Here is a 15,620-nt window from a genome sequence, read left to right on the forward strand (position 1 = left end):
GCTATCCTGCTTTTTCACTAAAAGCACCAACACACAGTTTAAGGCAAGAAATAAAGAAGTGCTCTACTCAACAAGGGCAAATATAATTAATAACAGCAATAGTAGGAGCAATCAGACATAGTAATAAAATATCTTCTTTGTGCTTTGTGGTCAGTGTCTGTCCACAAAGCACCAAGCTTGGAATGAGGCTGGCAAAACACCGCTCCCTCTTGGTGTGTCATAATCTCCATATGCATTCATATCAACCAGTCACAAACCTCAGCTCGCATTAATTATGCCAACAGACTAAGCCAATCCAAACCCATTCTCCACAACACATCACGTCCTGATTTCTCTTTAAAAGCCATGACTCAACAGAAATTAGACATGAACCACTCCCCTGCCCTAAATTCATCCCTGTAGGCATGGCATTCTGGATTTGCCCACTTATAATGTAGTCTGCTCAGGCAAGAAACCAAGCTATATAAGGAATTGTTAGGGCAGACCTCTGCTAGTGGCTCTAAACTGTTAGAGTCGGGGGCTGGGGAGTCTACACTGAAAGTTTTTTTTTTTTGTTTGTTTTGTTTTAAGAGGGTCAACTTGCTAAACATGACTAGGCCCTTAATGTATAATCCAACACTAATATTGGCAGAGGGTGGGGGAGGTCGGCCTGTGAGAGCACATGCAGGTGTGAGTACTGGGAATGTTTCAATATTGGGGAGTACCCACAAGTATTTGGTGAACATTTATACTAGGAATTAAGCCACTTTTTTTTAATAGTCATTACTCTTTACAGTATTTTTAAACTGTAAGGTATGAGAGGGACAATGAAGGAGAAACTGAGTCTGAGATGCCACAAGTCTCAATAAGCGTGACAAGTTGCATAAGAAGTCAGGGTGAAGTGCTCCACATATGAATTTAAAAAGGTCAGTTCTCCCCGGGTTTATGCTCGAACACTTCTTTCCTCTGGCTCTAATCGGCAGGGCACTACAGTGTTTCTACAAGGCAGACAGACACAAGGAGCTGCACAACTCTTTATGGCAGTTAAGCAATGGTAATGAGGCAAGATACAGAGCTGAGCACACTAGGCTACTGCCACTGCAAAGTGTTTTATTGCATCTCAACAGCACTACTGCACCCACTGCTTGTTCTGTGCCTATATTGTAATGGCTCCGCAAACTTTGATGAATTACTAGCGGCTGATTGCGCTATGGACATCTTTCATGTATAACGTTTGGGAAATCGTTACTCTAAGATCAAAACTGAAAGGCTGAATCGACCTGCTGTGTCGAGAGTAGGATTTGTAACAGGTTCTGACATGACAACTCGCATGTTCAGCAGCCCGTTTGATCAAAAGAAATCTCTATGGGAACGAAACATGCCAAACTCAACAGAACCCGAATCAAGGGCTTAGCGTGTTACTACCCCCCCATATCACACATGACATTATAGTCTCTGAACAGAAATGCAAAGTTTTAAAGACACATGCATGATAGCTTACAGCAATCCTGTGAACAGGATCACTGCAAAAGTATTTGATTTACAGAGACACGGAGTGTAAAGCTATGAGGGCTGCCATGATGCTAAAATACCGATACGCAGGAAAATACTAAAAAACATTTTCAGTACCACGGGGAAGATTTTGATCCCACCCTGCAACAGCAGAAGTAATGATGAAGTCACATCTCGAAAAAGTCGACTTGCTAATTTTCAATGAATTTGCCTATTTTTCCCAAGTTTAGCTCGTCCCCACTCTTAGGTTTACTGCTAGAAGAATAAACAAGGCTGAAGGGAGTAGGGTTTTTTGTAGTATAAGAGGAAACCCCAGTGCTTATTCCTAAACCGCAAGGTGACAGAATTCACAGAATGTACTCACATTTAGAAAAAAGACAACTTTCATTGTGTAAATTGTGGTGGGAAACTTGAGAAACTTCAAAAGGATTTTATCATCATGAGGCTCCTCTCCTCTGCTCAGCTCGCTGTTTCTGTGAGAAACTCATGCATCCCAAGGTCTGTTATAAATAAAAACCCTGCCTTCTTTATCTGTGTTTAACAGGTATTAATTACCCTTCACTTTATGCTGAACAAAGAACCTTGTGTGCATTGTCATGTCACCCCTCACAAAACACCTATCCCGGGGAACAGGGTGGACTCAAATATCATACAAATAAAATACCAAAGGACATGTTAAAGCCTTGATTTCAGTTTTAAGGAGTTTAACATTCAAAATAAGGTTCTGTTGTCTTCATGGGATGTGCAGATGTTTGTCCCTTTCTTGCATGTGTTTCCATTAGCTGTATGTCCAGGATAAATAGGCGAGGAAGTCACAGGACGGGCAGGTGACTGCTATGGTCCACAGAGCATGTCTTCAGGCCAAGACCCTGTTCATAAGATAACAACTTTACCATGACCCTCAGAGGAAATATTTAAGCAAAAAGAGGCTCAAATCCAGTCACTGGATAGTGCTAAATGCGTTCACCAGGAATAAAAAAACAAAAACAACCCCCCCCCCACTCCAACCTCATTCAGCATCAGCCAGCCACTCCGTCTCTCTGGTAAATGGATTATGTCATGACTCAAGCATCTTGTAACCTAAGCAGACTGTGACAAGTGACTGAGTAGATGTAATATGTGTGAAAGAATAACCATGCAATGCTAAACAATGAGCTGGAATGGAGTGCTACCAAGTAGTACATTAACCATGATGTCATTAATGGGCATCTTAGAGCCAGGGCAGAAAAAGCACCAGATCCGATCCAAGAGTCAGGGCCTTGCATTGTATTTAGATGGCATCGGTCACTATATTTAAATGCGATTCTGCAGGAGGACAGAAAGGGAGCCTGACGTCTTCCATGCTGCTTAATAAAATCCTGTTATCACAGGCCTAACGTGAGATGTTTCAATTGTCTTGCTTTCGTAGTATTTATACATTTTTCTCGATCTATATTCCTTCTAAACTCCCCGGCTTTCTTTTCCCTTTCTCTAAATACAGTGGGCCCACTGTTCAACTCCCAGGGTGGGAAGCTGGCTCTACATCTGACACATCCAAGGACAAAAGGGAAACTCCAGATTGCCGTGGTGAGGGCAGCCACCCGTGGCAGTGCTCAGCAGGATTCCAGTTGTTTATGGTTGGCACTAATTACAGATTGGGAGACTCACCAAGCTCTAGAAACTTCAGTTGGCACAAAGAAAGGAGAAAACGCGCTTTGACAAGAAAAAACACAGGGTAACCATTAAGACTGTCTCCCCTTGCAGCAAGCCAGATAAAACATGGAGTGATGTAAACTCATTAGGATGGCTGAAAGGCATCACTCAGGATCGAATTGAAACTCCAAGGTAAACGTTCCTTTCTGCATGAACGCAATGTTTTTACATTATTGCTACCGTTATGTAAAGAGCATGCACGTGTGAAGTTGAATTCAGACTATAAGGTGTTGCTAATCAGAGCCTGACTGATACTCTGTGTCAGACGACTTTTGTTATGTGTAGTTATGACTCAATAAAAACATAATATGACAACAGTTGAAAAACAATCTTGTTTTGTTGTCAACTTTCTCCTATATCTGCTTTTTAGATTCTCATTTATGGATGCAGATACCAAATAGCCAACTGCAGTTGATATATCAGCCATGCTGATACATATATGAGATTAAGTATCTCATCCACTTGGAGATGAATTCCTCCTTTTTTCAAAGACACCTGTCTTTAAAGAGCTCTCCAAAGGTGTCTTCATCTTTCTCACTAAATATGGTTTTCTGCCCAAAATTCACCAACGACAATTTGTCTCCTGCACCAACACTTTAACAGCATACAGCATCTTGTTAACTGTGCGAACATATTTTCTTTTCCTTTCAAAGACTTGACTTACAAGCTAATAGCCCATTAGGCCCCAAAAGGTGAGCAAGTTTAAAAATAGCATAAAGTTCAGACATAATGATTTATGTCAGAATAAAAACTTCAAAGAAAGAAATACAATTGTTGAACATAGCTGTTTGTTTGAGCTGACAAGAAAGGTATCGGGAGTCAGAGAAGGAAATTAGCAAATCAAACGGAGCGCTGAGTAAAATCCAGCAGACAGTCCCTTTGAAATGTACACTGCAGAGGAATGCTTTATCCAAACAGAGTAGCTCACTGCTTTGCAATTAAACACTCAAGTATGTTACAATCCCCTAAGCTTAGTGCTAGTTAGTTTCCCTTGTTTCAAATGAAACTAACTAACAGCTTTAAAAAAAAAAAAAAAAAAAAAAGAAAGAAATTGTAAACATAAAATAATGTTAAAAAATTTGAAAGTCTTCTTTGTTCTATCCAAATCTTTGATCACATCTATGATGAGCCCTGGAAGGTGAAACATTTGCTTTTAAGTGTTTTCATCCATTCATTTGGATTCTGGAAATTTGTTTGTTGAGCTCTTAATCAAGAAAATTAGTCTGATTTCTAACTAAGCTGGATACTATATGGAAGATGAAGCATACTTTTTCATGCACAGACTTAACTTGAGTGAGCTGGCTGGAAATCTCTATTGTCAAAGTACATTTGGTGACTAACTTTAGCACTTTTTGAATAAAGTAGTATGAATAAATATGAATGAGTTGGTATGACTGTGTCAGTAAAATAATTCTTGATTTCTAAATGTATTGAAGTCATGTTTATTTTAAATGAGATTTAAATAAAGATTTTGATTTATATCTACTATTAATAACATTATTGCCTAATAACAACTTGTGTCCCACATCATTACTCATCGCAAATGAAACAAACTTTCCTTTTATCTCTGATCTCCTATGCTACCATCAGCAGAGACTCTGTCACATGTTGGTGCAGGTGCTCTACTCTTGTATTTGGAGAGAAAAAGATGTGCTGGCAAAAAAAGAGAAATTTGCAAGCCAGATACGCGTGTATGCTCTATTTTTACATCTTTACATCTTATTTCCTCTTCAGCGAAGCGAAGAAAACAAACACTCAACATTTCTAATGAAACTCCTCCTTAATATGCCAAAGAAAACCCGAGGGAGGAACGAACCCTTATGTCTGAGCATCATATTTTTACTTTGATCTCACAATATGCCATCCCAGGACTGAATCCAGACATAAAAAATTAACTGCATAATGGAGCTTGTGCTGCTGTATCCTGTTTGCCAGCCACGTGCTCATTGGCCAGTTTGTGCACAACCTCTGTTCCTGTCAGTCAACAGTCCTCTGGATCATAGCACTCCCAGCTCCTCCTCCTCCTCCTCCTTCTTCTTCTGTTCCTGGCCCAAATCTAGTGGCTGAATGCCAAAACCTGGGCTGGACACCGACCTGCTATCATGATCACCATGAAATTTCACAGGCAACGAGTTAGTTCAAACACAAAATCTGCAAACTTGTTTCTCTCATCCACCACTTATTCTTTCCCAACATTCTCAGACAGACACGTCACACTCGTCTCATCCCCTGCAGACATTTTGCCAGGGGTCCCCGATGAGCTGCTAGCCTGATATAGCTGTGGTATGGGCTGGGGTGTGGGCCAGAGTCTGAAGGAATGGGAGTGTTTGTTTTCTTCCCCTTCGATCTTCATGCGATCAAGATCATGTCGCGCACCATGATCTTCATCAAGCCCTTGCACCACCAGGAAGGAGTTACAGAGATATGACATGCACTGTTATTGCTAATGAGATCACAGTGTGGATAGGCTGTGTGTGTGCGTGTGTGTGTGTACTCAGTGTGACAGAGAATGAAGCGGGGGGGCTTCGATGAGTTAAAAATATAATTTGAGATGTTCCCTCGCTCTGCTGGGCAACTTAAAAAAGGGGTGAGTCTGCAAATTTAATTTGAGCAGCACCAACAGGATTATTTGTGGGAAAGAGTCTTGCTGTGTCAGGCAAGGTCAGGCAGGAGATGTTTGTTTACAAGTGGGGAGGTGGTGAATGCTGGGAGGCTTTTTTGTGAATGTTGTGTAACGTCGACGAAATGCCAGGTGACAGAATAAGGTACAATTGCTCTTCTCACTGTAAAGTGCACAGCTTTTGAAATGCTCTTCTGTTCAGTCCAAATGTAGATTTAACTCACAGGACTAAGGAAGGACAAAAGATGAATCATTTATGGGCCAAAGCCAACTTTTACTACCGAGCTTGACCTTAATTTGAAAATTTCTACTTCTCAGATCTGTGAGCGAGCGGTCACTCGCCACTTTACGAGGTTTACAGAGTCAAAAACAGTACCATCCACTGCAAAAGTCCTGCTATAAATCCAATGCTGCTTCAACTCTATGATGATTCTTCTAGATGTGGTTTGTGGTGCTTATTTCACATTTACTGCACTGCGGTATAATACATGCAGGATGTTAGGGTTGTGCTGATGGACGATGATGCCGTTGATCGATGATGGTCAAAGTGCGCAGTAACAGCTCGCCAGTCAAGGCGATGTTTAGCTCATCTCCACACTGATGCATTAAACAGACATTATCATTATTATGACAATCATAATAAATTGTGCCTTCCTTTTATCTCGCTTCTGAACTTGCGCACCCACACACCCCTAAATATATCTGTGCTGCATCAGAAGTTCACGTCCCAGACTTCAGGACACTTTGAAATTAATGTTTTGTGTAGAGCGGCTATACTGATTGATGGACAACATTAAATGACAGAAAACAGAAGGATATTTTTGACTGATGCGACTGTGCTCCTTGATCACATCTCCTTATTTTTGCCCCCATCCACTGTGAAAAACTCCAAGAACAGCAGAAGAGAGACAAGTAAGTAATCTTACACATTTAACAACGTGTCCACTTGTGTTCACGAATTACAATAAAGGTAATTAATTCAAGGCTGTATGTCTTTCATTTGTTTTTCCTCCTGCCCACAGAATCATTTATGCCACTATAAGTGCAAACATCAATGCCAACAAGCTATATGATCACTACATGTAAAAACAGCAGCGGGATGCCAAATAATGAAAATCTTTTTTTTTTTTTTTAATCTTTTATCAAAACCACGGAACAGATCGTTTTTATTGTTTTGGTTCTGTGGTTTCATGTTGTTGTTCTTTTATTTCTGTTTTATGATGTAACTAAAGTGCTTTATATTTCATATACTCCTAATAAGGCGGCTGTGTCTGTTTATCCACCTTCACTCTACGATTTCATGTGATAGCAAATGTGATTTTCATGTTACTGAAATCTCACCAATACTGTAATATTGGGCATATTAACTGCCCAGCTATAAATTTTACTACACCGTCCACACCCAAATGGGTCTCTATTTTTGCCAGTAATTTATGTGCCAACTCTACACTATTCACTTTATGATGTGAAAATTGGGTTCGCTGACATTAAGTCTCCTTGATGGTCTATGCTGAACAAAATAGTAATAAAACAGTGATTAGATCGTAGAAACGCGACACTGCCAGCATACATTTCAGTCACCCGCTACAGTTCAAGACAGCACTTAACACAATGTTCCCAAAGCCCAAATCAGCTAAAGCCGAAGCAACTGAAGACAAATATTAAAGTCAGTCGGGTTCATTAGTGAATTAGAACAAGATTAGAAACAGCCCATCTGACTATAAGAGCAAAAGATAAAAAACAGACAATTTCTACATTTCACATTTGAATGGGAACAATTGAGTCATGATGACCTAGTTAAGCATTTAGAACGCTGAAAGAAGGTTTAATGCATTTGCAATGTTAGAAAAAGAAACCATTACATAGCATGGATTTGTAAAGAACCACGCTCAACGCCCCAGTTCGTCTCATCTGTCATTTATGAGACTAAATAATAGGAAGCACCTTAAAGCAACTATGAAACTCAGCAAAACCCTGCATCAAAAAGCACCGTTTATAAGACGTTTCTTTCTACAGGCAAAGCTGTATCACTGACAGCCTTTTTGATATCCAACAAAACCAACTGAAAAGTTAACTTTCAGGTTCACTGCTATGGTAAACGAGTCCAACAGCCTCGAGTTATGTCTGAGAGATCTTAGCACGACGTGGAGCAAGTTATTTTGAGATGCAAGGTGAGTCCACAAGAGTTACTGAGGTTAAAGGCTGGCCAAAAGTGCTCTCAACACATTCCAGCAGGCCAGAATTGTTTTGGCATCGCTGCAGCTACAACCCCTCACCGAGGCTTTGTCCTAACTCAAACAAATACTTGTGCAGATACATCACCGCAGATTGATGCCCGAAGAGGAGATTATCCTGCCATATATGGAGTTCAATACAGCTCATGTAACACGTCCTTTAAATCTACACAACTTGGAGCTATTCTCCAAAATTCAACATGAAAACAAAACATTTAAAAAACGGAAAACTACAGACATGGAGACAGAGAGAGCATTTTCCCCCTCCTCTTAGACAGGTTTTGTCAGGGGGCTTTCTGTTCCCCTGTTCGGTAACGCTGGTCCAGTGTAAAACTCTGTCAGAGCAAATCCCCTAAAGCAGTCACTAGGCCAGCCTGATGCCAACACTGTCCTAGATCAAAAGCCAGCGCTGAGAAACACTGGTGATGCAGGGGATATTGTTCACCTGCTCCAGAGATGTATGATGACTGTGCCGAGAATGTGTGCAGGTGTACAGCACACACATGAGCAGGGCGACCTCAGATGTATGAGCACGTCTGTATAGTTAGGAACGTCAGGTTTACACTTAAAACATCTTTACTTCAGTTATTGGCATTACCCCTTATTACCCTTCCTATTATTGGTAGGTGACAGAAAGAGGAAAATGATATATTTGCAGTAACACCAGCAATCTTCTATCTTATAGATCACATTCAAACAAGCCAAATGCCAGACTGCATTTTTGATTTATTGGCACAATAAATATGTGACACAAAGAGATTCAAGGAACTCTAGCGAGGTGAAGAAAAAAAAGCCCTTAGTCTATTAGTCTGTGTCCAAAAAAACAAACAAACATGTCCTAATCAAGATCTTCGATCAATGATCAAAGAGTACCTGAATATGGCAGAGTGTCTTTCCTTCATCCTGCCACCCCTAATCTTGAATGTCAGTTAAGTGCAACCTGTAGCTCAGTGGGCAAAGAAGAGGAATGATTCGACATCATGAGAACTGGAGGGAGAATAAATTTACATTTCTGGATTTAATCGTCACACAGAGAACCTGAACTGAATTGTGAGATTGCCAAAGCCAGCGCTATAATTCATCTCAGATTTAATCACCAGAAATGCAGAACTGTGGGACCGAGCCTGGAGGCACTCAGCTTCTAAATGAAATTGGAAACCAGATTCGCCCTGATTTTGATCTCCCACTACATATTGTTAGCTTTTATTTGGCCGTCTTCCGTCCCAGCCTTAGGCAGCAATTTGTGTTAGTTCTCACAGTGAAGGAGGCATAAGGAGCTAAGACAGCAAAGAAGTTTAAAGAATACTTTATTGAGCTTCCTGGTTTGTTTCTCAGCATTTCCTTTATTATTACACTTTGAACAAAAAGTGCATGTGACATCCCGCACATTTCTCTGACTTAATATAGCCCAGTTAGTATATAACACAAAGATGAACGTGGTCAACCAGTCACCAGTATCAAGACATGGTTGCTGGTCCATATAATCCCATAATCACTGCAGAAATACGTGGTAATTCCAAAGGGTTCACAAACTTCTTGCCAATGTAAATGGCACTACCCTCCAGCCTAGAGCTATCTGACACACAGGAGTGAATTTAAAATCAAAACGGGTATAGCTTTCAGCCTCCATACTGCTCAATTATCATCCATCCACTTTCCACTAACCACCAAAAGCAATAGCTAATGTAATATTTGACATGACGCACATCAATCAGCTGTTAACTAGACATTAATGAGGCCCTGCATTAGTTTTTACAAGCAGTCAAACCGGTGAAAGGTCTGGAAGACGTCAATAATAAAAGGGGCTTTACGTCACCACTAGCCCTGGTTTTATGGACCCAACAAGACAATAATGATGATGGTGATGATGATAGGAATAGTCTATCTCACACACTAGTGAGATCAAAAGGAGAATATCTGACACCATTAAATCACTGGTGGAGCAGCTTTAGCCCAATAAGCCAGTTTGGGATGTACTAAAAAGCCAAACATTTGCTGCTCTGTGAAGAGGAGACACACTTTTGAATGACACACTTTAGCGAAAGGGCAAAGTTTGACACGGGGCGAGCAGCAGCATTATGTTTTAGGCCAAAGTTATATGGGTCATAACTTAATATAATAGGAAAATCTACAGTAAACTCTTTGTCTGACTGCTCCTGTCTCATGTTACTCGTCTAATGGATGGATTAAAAAATGCAAGTAATGTGCGTCTGTACAACAAGCAAACATCGATGTCGGTGAAATCTATTTTATATGCACCACCGCTTTATAATAACACAAGCTCGGCTGATAGCTCGTTAGACTTACATTCTCAAGGTCAGCACTTGAGCTAACAGCTTATCAACAAAGCCACAGCCTTGAATTTCCCAGATAATCACAAATGTTTGCAAAGTCAACATTCTTCTAAAGGTTAAACTAAACATTTCAACAGTGAGTGAATGGGACCTCAAAATAGAAAACAAAGCCAGTGCAGTAAAGATTAGCAACATTAACATTGCGAATTACCGTTTGAATAATAAATCCTGGAGCAGATTTTGCTAGGTATTTGGATTGAGGCCCAACACAGAAACAAATCTTATTAGCTTTTTTAAGGCTTTGTCCCACTGCTTTAATGCACGTTTGAGCACATAAATAACACATGTATGAGGACACCAACTTTCACACAGACCCACACAAATTGGCTGTGGGTGAGACTTGAATGTCCCATTTCTAAATGATCCAACACCCAGGCAGAAGTAGAAGCCTTGTGGCTGACATACGATCCAAATGTTGCTGTGATCTTAATTATCCACAGTCTTCCCAGCACTGACTCAAAAAGTGGTGACACTTGAGCCAACTGGAATGATGACATGTCAGGTCACAGAAATCAGAGAGAAAAACTGAAAAATGTCAGTTGTATTTCCAGCTACTAACACTGTATTACTGAATACATGAAATATCTCTGATTTCATGAATGACTAAAAAAATAACAATAGTCAACAATAACAATAGTTCTGCCGTTCATCCAGTAAATTCATTTGAACTTCTTCTGACATTTTCCTACCTGGATGACTTGGATGACATTACACTGACTTTTGGTAAGCGCAGTGTTATTGCCTGATAGCTGCAAAATGTACTCAGAAGAAGTCACGACCTGGAGCTGCCAGCATGAATTACACCGAGACCAGACTTCCCAAACAAAACACAATCGGGCTCCAGCTTTGCCTCGATCATAGACAGAGCTGAAGATTTGGAGATGGCTTCTAGCCCACACTGCACTTTATCAGGATCCAATGACCTTCTAAAATCAGGAGTGTTTTTGCTGTGAAACAGCAACATGGCCAAATGCCTCACACTGTAACAAGGTGAACAGGGACTGTGACATTTAATAAATGAAAAAATAAAAAAAAGAGGTACGTGTGAATTTTAAACAAGTTTGCTACTTATACTGAAATAATACATTTTGACCAAAAAAACAAAGATATAAAACTAGATTGTTTCTGTCAACTGGTAGAAGTCTTGACAGCTAAACTTCAGTTCATGCAATCCTGGTAGCAACATGTACTTTCAACTAGTTTTCTTGATTGTGTCCACAACAAACACTACACATGCCCGGTGACAGGAAGCGTGACTGCTTCATGGCTCCATTACTCGACTGTTGCCAGGCTAACTTCACCACAGCTGCCTGTAATGTGTGTTGGACTTTTAAGTTAGCAGCATAGAGAACAATTACATTAGTTGTTTCAAGTTTGCGTTTTGTTTTTTTCCAGGAGTTAGATGAACTACACACATTGTATACTAAAATGTTACCAGTATGAAATCCTGAGAATGTCACTGATTCTCATTCTGATACTGATGTTTTTCCCATAAATTCTGTGTGCTTCAAATAGCAAGTTAAGTACAGCCAGGCCTTTATTTGTGTATGCATGGACAACTGAGTGTGGAATATTGAAATAAATGTTAACGACAGTGGTGGGGGGTTTCCAGATCCATTGTGTGAGGCTCAACTTTGGTCACAGAGGCACTGTGGGGGCATCCATGTGCCATCCATGTGACCGCAGAGCACAGTCACTGCAAAGCACATGTGGATCTTGTAAGCAGGCTCAGAAATAGTATAACAACTACTCCTTCATGGTGTGCCTGTCTACAAGAAAGTACTAAGCAAAATTACTTATGAGAAAAAAAAAATATTTACATCCTTATGGTAATCTGTATAAAGATAATCAATGCAGGAAAATAGTCCCAATCACTGATAGACTGTATCATTATTAATACTGATACATGAGTAAATCTTTCACCGTTGTAGCTATATTTGCGCTGGACTGCACTAACTGCTCATCATCAGTCCAAAGTAACTGTAGTGGCACTGAAGTACAAAATGGCAATAAAGTAAATATTCACATGAACGACAAGGAGTTTAAAGTACTTAAGTCAAAAGCCTACTGCCCCCAATCTCAACGTATATCAGGAATGCAAAGATGAACCTGATAGAGAGTGAAAGACATAAAATATAAACCTCACTTTGACGTAAAATCCAGGTTAAAAGCTGCAGTAATAAGATCTGAATCTGGTACCACTGCTACTTTTATACAACAGGAATGCCTTTGAGCAGTTGTATGTGTGTACATCTCATAACCCCTGGGTCACACCTGTTACCTTGCTATACCTTTGTCCCAGAGCAAGCTCAGGGGTCAAGGATCAAAGGTCATGGTGTCACATGACACTTCCTTGACAGATTTGTTTCGGTCCAGTCATACTTATACCTTCTACCATCTGAGAAATGACCTTTTTTAGGTTGCTGAATTTTCTGCAAAGCAAACACCTTTATAATAACACCAATTATCAGCATTATTTCTTGTAAACTGAAACAAAAACAAACACAGGTTCTAATGAAATGACAGACTAAGGGTGTGAGAATAACTTTCAATTCATGACGGGTTTTCTGCAGTTAAGCAAGGATGATGCATACTGCAAATCTCTAACACAGACTTAACCATGCAGTCCCACATAACGCACTTCAATAACCTCCAAACAGCAGCACTAAAAGATCAAGTTGCCAGAAAATACTTGAGCTCAATTAAGTCCCACCCACACCGGAGGAAAACGACTTTGTATTGCATAAATGTGCCTCCGTGTCAATTCTGGCTGATAAATGCCTAAAAGCTGCAGCAGAGTGGGATGCACTAACAAAATCGTATAGAACCTCAAGGTAGACAGAGGCAGAAAGAAATGAGCGATCAGCAGGAAGAACAAGAAAGCTGTGGGACTGTAAGCAAGTTATTTTCTTACTGCTCAGACATCTAAATTTTGTGCACACAGCTAATTGAGTTTAAAAATTCCAATCCTAAACCCCTATGCTCCAACTGGACACAACATGGGCGCTCCCATATTGATTTGCTGTTCGACTTTGTGTTTTCACTTAAATATGAAAAACCTCATTACGGTATAGGTAATATTGCAATTATGCAGCAGTTTATCTCAGGACGTGCTATGAAGTAACACCAGAGTAATGCAGCACCTGTGTAAGTAACAAGTAATGTGTAATAAACTGACTTTTTTCGAATAATATCCAACATTAGGCACCAGGCACTTACATCAATAAAGCTTCATCAATATAGCGACCTCGTCATGAGACTCAGATTAATCCATAACATATTTTACTTTAATGTGTTCAGCGCTGTCACGCTGCTCTGTACCAGAGTAACGATGTTTAAACACAAAGCTCATTAGCTCAAACTACAGTAATTTATGGAGAGCGAAATCATGTTTGTATGTTTTCAATTTCATAAAACATTCAAAAAACAACACTGTAAACTTCCTATCCAGAGGGATAATATTACTGACCCCGTGAAATGAACAATAAGGCAGCACATAATCTACTGATGAAGATTCTTCAGCCATTCTGAGTCATATTCTTGGTTACACCTGACTAAAGTTTGCACTGTTAAGTTTTCATACTACAACGGTTTTTTTTGCAAATCCACAGGCTGTTTTATTTATTGAGAAAAAAAAACTGTACCAGGATCCACTTTAAAAAACTAAAAAAACAAATAGTATTTGACAAACAAACAGGAATGATGCCCAGTTCAGGCAAAACTCTGGGTCACTGAACTAACCAGCTAACAAAGACAACTTTCATTCCAGTTCACAACACAAAAAGATTCTGAGACATGTCTCCGAGCCAACGCATCATCCAAGGCATTTACAAAAAGGAGCCCAGTGTAACGTAAAAGGTCATTCAGATCCCATTTATATCATTTACAGTTTGGTAGCATAGATCAGCACCACACCTGACAATCTGTGATGGGCAAACAGCAAGGTCAAAGGCAAAAAAAAAAAGAAGAAAGAAAATGCTATTATATCTTGCTCCAATCACCTCAGCATATAGCCCTACTGCCAGACTGCACCTCCATCAGTCAAACAGCGAATCATAAAACCTCTTGCAGCTCTTTCAACCAGAGAAAACACTATCTTGTTGTTGCTCACCACAAAGAATGTCAGGTATGTTTGCAACTCTGAGATACTGCAAACAATCCAACAATTTTTGTGTTCGCACACTTCAGGACGGGGGATAAGCATCCACAGGGCACTTATCAGAAGGGAAATCTGAGATCGGCAACTTGGCCTCCCTCTCGTCTGCCTCCACCGGGTGAGGTAACAATCCCAGATGCCCACCTTTGTTGACATTGTAATCAAAACAAAAGAAAGGAGCAAGTAAAAACAAGGACCGACAACCTCAATCCCATATGAACGCACAAAGCAGAGCTCGTTTATCAAGAGCTCAGCGTCCGCTTCTGTCAACTTTTGCTGGCAGTGACTCGTAACACTGAAACAGAAGAAAGTTTTACTTTTACAATCAGCGATAAAAAAATCAAAACAAAACACCAGACAAATTAATACTTAATTAGACCAAAGTAAAGGGTATTTTAAGGAACCTGGCAATTCTTGTTTTTCCTCCTCTTTAAAAGTAACGCAGAATCCATGACGATCTTCAAAAACAACGGGACAGACAGTTGACCACAGATAACACACCTGGCTCGACAGATGGAGTATCACTTTTTTTTTTTTTTAAAAAGGGTGCTCGAGCTCAGTTTTTAGGTAGCAATTTAAGGAAGGTTTTCACAACACTAGTGGTGAATTCTGTATTATATTTAAAGCTGTAGATTATAATTTCAGCCTTGTGATTAGGCCATATTGAAAAAACAAAACAGAAAAAACAAGCTGACACAACAAACAGATGCATTTAAAAAGCAGTCCCAGTGAAATGCAGGACAACAGCATCTATTTTGCAACACAGGTCCCACTGTGGGGTTTGATTTAAATGGCTAGTTGAGTGGGATACAGGAGGATCGGGTTCTCTTTCTTTTGGTTTTTTTTTTTTGGTAAGATGATCATGTGATCATGAAGCCCAGTGTTAACAATCAGTTGAATCTCTGAGTGGGAAGAATGGCACACAAACTGGTGAACCGACACCTGTTTATCAGTATTGCAAGGAGGACTCTAGCAACCCACTCACTCCAAACAACCAGGAGGTGATCTTTAAATACATGCAGTTTATGCATTAAAACAGTACAATCTTATGGGGCACTACATGCATGTGACAG

At 40.0% G+C, this 15,620-nt stretch overlaps 1 protein-coding gene across 3 annotated transcripts in view; it reads right to left on the bottom strand.

Annotated features, from left to right (window-relative positions):
• Positions 1-15,620, bottom strand: part of peak1 (pseudopodium-enriched atypical kinase 1) — a 107,067-nt gene that overhangs the window by 90,439 nt on the left and 1,008 nt on the right. The gene's annotated exons all lie outside the window — the stretch shown is intronic.

This window comes from Simochromis diagramma, unplaced genomic scaffold (genome assembly GCF_900408965.1).
Source record: "Simochromis diagramma unplaced genomic scaffold, fSimDia1.1 OVJJ01000293.1, whole genome shotgun sequence".
Taxonomy (NCBI): Eukaryota; Metazoa; Chordata; class Actinopteri; order Cichliformes; family Cichlidae; genus Simochromis; species Simochromis diagramma.